The 9,139-nt window shown below is 39.4% G+C and overlaps 1 long non-coding RNA gene across 1 annotated transcript in view; it reads right to left on the bottom strand.

Annotated features, from left to right (window-relative positions):
- Nucleotides 1–5,899, bottom strand: part of LOC106523048 (uncharacterized) — a 15,588-nt gene extending 9,689 nt beyond the window's left edge. The window contains exon 1 of the long non-coding RNA XR_001310851.1: nucleotides 5,620–5,899. This is a non-coding gene — a long non-coding RNA (uncharacterized LOC106523048). The remainder of the gene's footprint in view (nucleotides 1–5,619) is intronic.
- Nucleotides 5,900–9,139: the final 3,240 nt, after the last annotated feature.

Here is a 9,139-nt window from a genome sequence, read left to right as displayed (position 1 = left end):
TAATGTAACAGTTTAAAATTTAAATAATTTTTAAAGTTGATATGATCACTGTTATTTATTGAACTGGTTAGCAGATATTAGCTTTTGGAGCATATATACAGAGTTTAGCTCTGTTGAATCATGTTACAATTTAACACAAACTATTAAATATTACAGCTGATTTGTCCTCTGATTAATATTTAGACCTACAGAGTGTAAAATAATATTATAAATGTAAGTATTTTTAGGTTTCTGTTAGACAAACCTGGCTTGTTGAGAAGATGGTTAGCTCATAGAGACAAGTTTCATCCTATAACCAGAGAACATTTTCTAACTGTTGACTGGTAAATATAAATATTATTATTTTTTATGACATAAGAAGAAATAATAAACATACTTTTTTACTAGCTGAAGTCATCATTTTTCAACTAGCTAAAATGTAAGTTACAGGCTGACTTCAGGTCTTGAATGAAATTAACATAAATATTAATTTATTGTAAAAACATGACCGGTAATCTATGAAACAGATCCGGTTCTGCTTGCCATTTATCTATTAGTTTCTATGGAGGCTGTGAGCTGTTGCCATTTTAGACGCCATTTTTGCTCCTCCATGCTGTCACAGATGATACCAGTGTACGGTATGGGTGGGACTCAGTCTAGTGATATTTAAGTCTATGGTTGTTACTCATCAATATGTTACACTTTCCATTTCCCATTTGAACCTTGCTCATCTGATATCTGACAGTATCACTTGCAATAATTGTGGGTCAGACTATGATAATCAAGGATTACATAATAAGAGTGGGTATGTGGGGTATTTTAACACTTTATAGAGGAGCAGTCATTTGAGATATAGATGGAAAATCTACAAGACCTAGCATTGTGGAAACCTCAATTAACCCGAATGATTAGCTGCAGCTGCATWGCACCCCTCACTTGCTTGACATTTCCCAGCCTAGCTAATATTAGCATTGGAACTTCATTCAGTCCAGTTGTACTAAATCACTATCCTTTTACTAGAATTTAAGCAAAAAAAACCTTGTTCTATTGACAAAATATGACGTTTGTTGGCTTTTCATCGAGCAAGGAAGTGCTTGTGCTAATTTGGTTGTTGCGTAAAGAGCTATACATGCATTTGATTAATAGGTGTAGAATGGGGGTAGAGCAACAAATGATCCTGCAGTATGATTTAACTTCACCTTATATTAAATACTAATTGATTCAGATGTGTTTTTAATCACTTCCTAATTTGCCGTTATTCTTGTAAAACAAGGCCTGTTGCTGCCCTGGTACAATTGCAGGGTTGTTGCATGTGAAGATGGAGTTTAAAGGGCACAGCCCTCTTAACACCCAGAACTAAATGTCACAGTTGTCTGTTAATGTGTCAACCAAATCAAACATGCACAGTGGTCGAGGGGTGTTAAGTGACAGGTGACCTTGGTGTTGTGATGGAAGACGGGTCTGCTTTTTGAGCCCTCTGATCTTAAATAGGGAAGCCCTGTCCAGTCTTGTCTTGAGACACATGCCTTACCAATTAGACATGAAATGGCACTGACACTCACACCCACTTATCAAAACACTTTGAGTGTGTTCATGAATTCAAATGAAAAATGCTTCTTCTACAGACTTAAAGATAAGGACATGGGAAATTGAGTTTGCATTATCTGCATTAGGGTTTGTGTTACAAAGGTCAAAACGAAGATATTGCCAAGTGAAGACATGAACTCACACAAAAAAAAAAATTATGCAGAACCTTACTTTCCTTTTTTGCTTTGTTGGGTTTATATAATATCTTGTAAAACATAACAAATATACAAAGTGATTCACTTTTTTCTATTCCTCCTTTACTTCTAGTTACTCACTTGTGGACATCTTTCCCTAATGGATAAGTCACAAATGACCCATACACCTGGTCGGATCATCTGCAAGGTATCTGACCTCCCATACACACACCTGCCCCTCTCCCACATCTATTACTGGGCCCCACAGCGTTCCATAATGTTCTGAGTACTCAAGCATATAAATAAAGGTGAAGCAAAATGACTGCTTGTGTCTTGACAGAAGTGCTGAACCACAAAGAACACCTTGAAGGGCATGTTAACTGTCAATAGAGTTCTGTGTAAGTCCTTCAATTAACATAAAACTAAACAGCCCCCCAGTTAGCCGCTATATAACGCTGGCGCTGTCTCCTCTATCCATTTGCCATTTTACCCCCGTGGGGCTGGATGCTGTCATGCATTCTTGCAGGTGAAAAAGCAGTAAACATCTCACCGTRTACATGCACAAAGACTGTTACAAACATGCATAATGACATTTCGTAGGCACACACACCTGTTCAGAACTCGCATTTACTCACAAGACATGCAAACACATGCACACATTCTATTAAAGCTTCTTCGCTGATTCTGCAAAATCACAAGCCTGAAAAAAGGTAGTCAAACATACACCAAGAACGCACAAACACACAAACATGCTCATAGACAATTTTGAAAAAAAAAAAACCTATTTACTGGGATGTTACGTGACTGAACATCTCTAGTATTACGTAGCTTACCCCTCTCGCCAAGGCTCGTGGTAATACGGTGGGAGATTTGCGAGGCAGTGGGGAGATGCATATGGAAGACCTGTGCTTAGATCTACTGGTCATGCACCCCATTAGGTCCTGCTGTTGATGCTGTTGCTATCAAAGCAGAGGTAAACTGCTCAGCAGACGGCTGTATGCCCAAGCACAGAGTCAGCCCTGTGATCCTGTTCGTGGAGACCTATCTGTCTTGTAATTAGGATGTGTGAGTAGGCTACAGGGAGGTAATTTAAGGCCGACAAACAACAAATAAAGTAAACATTTGCTTGGTGCACAAAACAGAATTTTAAACCAATGGCACATACTTTATAGGGTTCCATCTGTAGTGAAGTATTTCATCATGCAGAGTCTTCAACTGTGTAGAATCAAAACCAATCTAAAAGAAGATAATTTGCCTTAAAGACAACCAGAATGATGAAAATGTTCAGAATGAATGGGTTGAAAGATTCAACCCTCTATGTGTTGAATAGCCCCTAATGTGTTTGGGTTTTGATATAAGACGCAGTAAATACCAGCATTCTTTTGCACAGAACAAACAAACCAATGGCAGCTTTCACATTTGCTTCCCATCACTTGTGATTCTTGGGAAGGCGTTATTTGTGAGACGCACAACACTGCTGCTCTGTTGTAATTGTCTGGGTTTTTGCAAAAGGCCACTCATCTTTCATTCATCTGCCAACACACATACACATTCGTATGGAGCTGAAGCTAACATGCTTAGTTGTTGTCTTCCTGCTTTCCCATTCTTTAGTAAGACTTAGTTCTGGTGTGGATTTGCTCCCTTTGCGCCTGCAGCAAAATGCCTGCATCTCACACAGAGGGATGGCATCAGATGGCAGCAGTTCAAATCTTGGTTCCTTTTCAGTGGGCGCTACAGTTAAGCAAAGTAAATTGCTAGTATAGGTTACCAGCAACCTTCTATTCTTTATTTCTTTTTCTTTTTTGATTTGTCCCCCCCCCCCTTTTTTTACCCATACTGTGAACCTAAAGCTTTGATCAAAAGAACTGCATAGAAAACAGGTTATTTAAAGAATAACAAAAATAAAASACTGTATGCTGACAAAAGATATATATCAAAGTGAGATCAAAGAAAAGTGGCACGAATACGAAAAACAAAAGTCAAGAAAAATTTGTTAACCAACCCTGAATGAGACCAAGAGGTGTTAGCAACAAAAGATTGCTCATCCTATTGCCACCCGGCCTTATCSTTTTAGTGTAGCACGCTGGTTTTAGATTTGTGGCGTGAAATTCTGCTAAGCATGGTCGGGAGCTGCAGAACATGGAACAMGGATGAGCCAGGATTAGGGAGGCCCGGAGCCCTCCCTATCGTCGGCGCCTTGTAGGGTGTCTGTGATCTGGATGGTGCTCAGTAGGCAACACGACTGTCAGTGTCCACACAACAACTCAAGGTTTGCTCAGTAGCATGGCCACACGCCACCACCGCAAATCCTCATACACCCACAATGCTGCTAATCTACACTCCTCTGTCCACCAAGCTCCCCTCTCCTCCGGCTCTTTTTTTTTTCATTCCGTCTTTATCCTCCTTTCTTGTCCCTCTCCATATGTGTCCTTGCTGTGATCTCATTGCACCTCCAGCCTCACCTGTAAACACAGCTCAACTGGCAGTAGTTGTGTGTTTAGAAGGATTTAAGCGTTTGTTTTAATGTATGCATCTGTCTTAGCTTTCTATAAAATAATRCGGCACAGCGCGTGTGTGAGACTTCATTGTCTGAGCTCAGTCTTTTTGTGTGTCCATCTGTGTGCAGTGATGACTGTGCATGTCAAGGGCCCATATGCTGTCCTCATTGAGTTTTCGTCGTCTCCTCTTTTTTTTGTCCTGTCCTTAAGGCTAGCCGTACTTGCACAAGCTTTTCATCTGCAGTCAATACCTATTGAGCTGTTCATGAAAGGGAAATGACAGCTAGTTCATAACTTCCAAGGCTGATCAATAAGTACCTGCACTAAGTCAACTCCTTCCTGAATCGCTCTTCTCTGCAAGAACTCCCAGAACTGCCTTCTCAAGAACAACATTTCTGATTGAAAGGATGAATATATTATCATTTATTTGGTCAAATTTGATACGCTATACTCTATGTAAAATCATGTCTTTAAAGATATAATATAATAGAGCAGTTGCTTTAATGCAAAATAAGCTGCTTTCTTGACCTTTTCTCAAGTGACACACACAGGCTGTTTCAGGAGAAAATTTCAGACTTGCAATTAAGACGGAAGTGTCTGTGCACTGTTATTTATAAGGGTCAAGTTTGTGCATTGATTTTTGGGTATGTAAAGTGTGCATTCAATGATTTTATAGTAAATAATAATTGACATGTATAGGATATTTTAATGGGTAAAAAAATGAAACAATCATTTTTGTGGTACTTTGCAGGTGCTGTATAAGGGTCCTTTATCCATTAAATTAGTGGTGAGTCATGAAAAAAAGATATTTATAAATGGAAGATGATAAAAAGTCAAATCAGCAGCTAAACATCCTGTCACACTATAACTTGGGCTGACGTGAACATTTTGTTATGACTATTTTACTCATATCGGCTATATTTGATCTAACTGTTAGCGTTATAGGATGTATAGGTAAAAAAAAGGCTTCTGGTAGTTTTTATTTATTTTATTTTCAGGTTAGCCTTTTTTAGTGTTGGACAAACTTTTTCATAAATCCATATACATCGTATAAAACATTATAGTGTGACAGGGCCTATAGTTACAGATTATTTTTATGTATGCTTGATTTGAAATAATCACACTTATTCTTCACAGATTCATTTATATTTGATGTGTTAGATTGAATTACTGTATGTCAGCCACAACAGTACGGTTATAGTCAATAGCTTGGCATCATATAAATGAATTACCATCACAACAAAGCCTGCAGTCCTCAAAAAACACACCCTCTTGTCCCCTGAGTCCAGGGAAAGTGACACAGAAGACAGAGGAGTCTTTGAGGGGTAAACTTCGAAAGCTTGGGGCCAGCAGCTAAAAAGAGTATGAAAAACCAACGTGGAGTGGGTAGGGGGGAATAAATGATAAATATCTTTGCTTACTTTTTTCAAACATGAGGCACAGAGAAAAAAAAATCTTCCCTTGYGGAGCATTAAATGTTGAACTTTGTCTAGGTCCGACCAGCCGGCAGGCAGCTGTGGCTTCAACTCTTCACTCTGTATCTCTGACTCTCTCTTCCTTTCTCTGATGCTTTCTCCCTCGACCTCCCGTTCAAAGCAAAGTTGGCTCCTTATTTATGTGCAAATTTGCTCATAGGCCCTACGAGGGTGGTGCGCATGCTGAATCTCTCCTTTCTGGGCTTTAGCAGATTATCCCGCTGCTCCCTTTGGTCCCTGTCGCCCTAAGCCCAGCTGCCCCGACCTTTTGTCATTGAGACTTTCTCTTCTCGCCTTGGTGTCTTTCTTTACCTTCCCCCACCCCCACCCCCCATCCCTCTGTACACTCCCCCCACCGCGCCGCAAGGCCTGAACTCCCCCGYTCCATCTCTAGACGCCACCGCCGTCACCCCACCAGCTCCACCTCGGCTTCATCCTTCCCCCTCCTTCTCCATCTTGTTCCTTGCCTCTCTCCTGCCTCCCTCCTTCACTCCCCTCTCAAAGGGCCATTATATCGCTCTCTCCAGGACAAAGGACCCTGGAGAGACGGAAAGAGAGGGGGGAAAGAGAGTGAACATGGCTGGTGCTTTGCTGCTCTCTCATTCCTAATCGATGAAAGTGGCCCACGTGGAGCTCTGAAGGCTAATCGATAAGTTTTCCCCCCACCACCTTTTTTCCCCCTCCCTATCTTATTTCTTGACCGTCCGTTTTGTTGCTGACGCTGACAAAACACGATTGAGGAGCAAAATAAGCGAGTGATAGGGGACAGAGAGTTTGTGTTATGAGGGGACACCCCAGGATAGCTTTCTCTGGGGGCCTCAAAGATTGGTATACTGTGTGTGTGTGTCTGTGTGTATATATCAACTTGTGCAGATTAGATTTGTGTATGTGGAGGGAGGGTTGTGTTGTAATACAGTGGACGCTTAAAGAAGCAGAGCTTAGAAAAAAAAATTAAATCAACAGTGTGACCTCTGCTGACTCCATCTGTATCCCTACACCAGCCTTCCATCACGTCCCACCCAGCCCACACGCTTGCCCCCTTTCTCCTGCCGGTGCCTCCCCACTGGGTTAGGTTGCTGAGCAAACAGAAGGCAAAGAGTTGACTCCTTCCCTCTCTCGGCTCGCAGTATGAGTGCATGGATGGATTTGGGAAGAATCAGCCTGTTAAGCCACTTCATTGTATTCTTCTCCATCTTCTTTCGCTCACCTTTCCCCTCTCTCTGTCTTTTGCTGTTCTCATGCTGTCTTTGGTCTAGCCTCTGTCTTGTTCTCCTCAAAATAAAAGCTGTGTTGTCATTTTCTATTTGAAAACCAAAGGGGTAGAAATGTGATTTCTAATAAAACAACAAAAGCATCATGAAGAAAGGCTGACTTGTTGCAATATTTGTCATTTTTGCCCTTCATTAGACATTGACCTAACATGAAATAAAACTATAAAATTCAGTCTATCTAGCCATTACTATGGTGGCTGTGATAATATTTCTATATTTAACAAAAAAAAAATTGTGAGTTTTGCAGGTGCATCTTTTCTCCTGTGTTTCAAATGAAAAAAAAAATCAGTTTTAAGCATCARGTAGTGCAGATGTTTCTGTTACCTTCACCTATCAGTAAGGACTTTAGACTAACACAAACCAAAGATACAAGATGCAATTTAGCATAGAATTAGTTCAGTGTACTGACAGTATATTGCCTGGAAAACAATTTCACAATTCTCTCAATTTGAAAACAATATCACATTAGAAAAAGTTTCAAATATCCGTCTAAAAGGTCATCATATATTTGTGTAAATTCTTATCAAGCTATTGAGATTATACAATTTACTGTTATACGTTTTTCAGCATTGCTCCACAATTTGTGCGCTATTTTAACATTTTATAACTCAAAATGCTCAGCTCATTTATTTTCATCTGCAGTCAATACCTATTGATAAATTTTTATTGATATAAATCATTTATAAATATCTATTATTTCAGTAAGTTACTTTTTCAGCTATTTAGGTTTTTGCAACTTTTTTCGGTTTGAAAGTTAATGCAACTGTCTTCAGCAACCTTAAAACCCTTCGAAAAGTTTATAAATCTTTACATCTTATCTTTTAACCTGCTTCTTTGTGCTAATTTCAACTTCTTCAGCTTATCTTTTTTATAATTTTAGCTTTTTACTGCTATTTTAGGTGTCTTTTTGCTCCTTGCTGCTTTTCTTCTGCTTATTTAAACTGTGCTTTTTGCCTATTAAGCTATTTTAGCTGACTTCAGCTAATTTAGCTTTTTCTACTAGCTTCACCTTTTTGTTAGCCTGGTTAAAACCAGGCCCTGTCCTTCACTTTGCTTCGTACAAGGACCTAACCTAACCTAACCGTACAAGGAGCAGTGAAGGGAAACTAGAATTGAGCGGATCTGCGTAGGAAGGCAAGGGCCAGGCTACCTTTTTGTAAAAATTTCAGTTTAATATTTAATTCAGCAAATGTGCTCTTTCTGCATCTTTGTGCAAATTTAAGCTTTTTCAAGCTACTTTTTAGCTCCTTTTAGGCAGTTTTAGCTGTTTTAAGTTTTTCTGCTAATTTGTGCTTTTTCTTACRGTCCTTTTACCATCTATCTCCTAAATCCAACTTGTTTCTGCTGTTTAGTTTTGGCTACATTTCTGCTCTGTTCAGCTTTTTTGACACAGTTTTGCTTTTTCACTTGTTTTCTTTATTTTGTGTGTTCAGCAAATGYCACCTGCTCACATTGAACTCACATGAACAGTTTTGCTGTTAAACATTKTCAGCTTCTTCAGCAGCTCTTTTACGAAAAAGCATTTACAGTTCATTTTGGTATTGCAAATTCTCTAAAATATCTTGAAAGTGGTGTTTTTCTGCAGGGTTTTCTGTTATGTTATTTCATAAAAACTTTTTTTTCTTTAATAAAGATGAAATCTGCTTGAGAAATATTTAAACTGTGGAAAAATGTTCTCCAGGATTTGGAAATTGGTAAAACAGTAGTTTTTTCTCCCTCTTTGTTGCCGTACACATCTTTCTAACAGGATTTTTAACAGCTTCTCCTCTTTCCCCTTCACCCTCCCAAYGCAGAGTGAAACAATTATGCTCAACTTCACCACTAAAATGACAATTCGACATCCTCTTCACTTTACACCACCCAATTGTTAACCGTATGTGGTAATTACCTTTCTGCAGCATCTTTATAGTCACTTTATTAGTCCCCTAACAAGGCTTTTTAAAATATAAGTAGCAACCCATGAAATAGCAATTAACCTTGCAAATGGGTATAAATGACTGTCCAAGAGATAAAAGTATTGACAGATACTGTCAGAGGGAGGGTGGGAGAAGAAGGTGGAGTGGAACAGAGAGAGATTGGGGTAAAGAGGGAAAAAGCAGATGGAGAAACARCGAATGGTGGGAGATGATGCAGCCTGCAGGCAAACTGCTCCCACGGGCCATTGTTTGTTGTGTCTGAGTTGGACTATTGTTTCA

Source organism: Austrofundulus limnaeus, unplaced genomic scaffold (genome assembly GCF_001266775.1).
Source record: "Austrofundulus limnaeus strain Quisiro unplaced genomic scaffold, Austrofundulus_limnaeus-1.0 Scaffold143, whole genome shotgun sequence".
NCBI classification, from domain to species: domain Eukaryota; kingdom Metazoa; phylum Chordata; class Actinopteri; order Cyprinodontiformes; family Rivulidae; genus Austrofundulus; species Austrofundulus limnaeus.
This window is presented reverse-complemented; position numbering and strand designations above follow the sequence as displayed.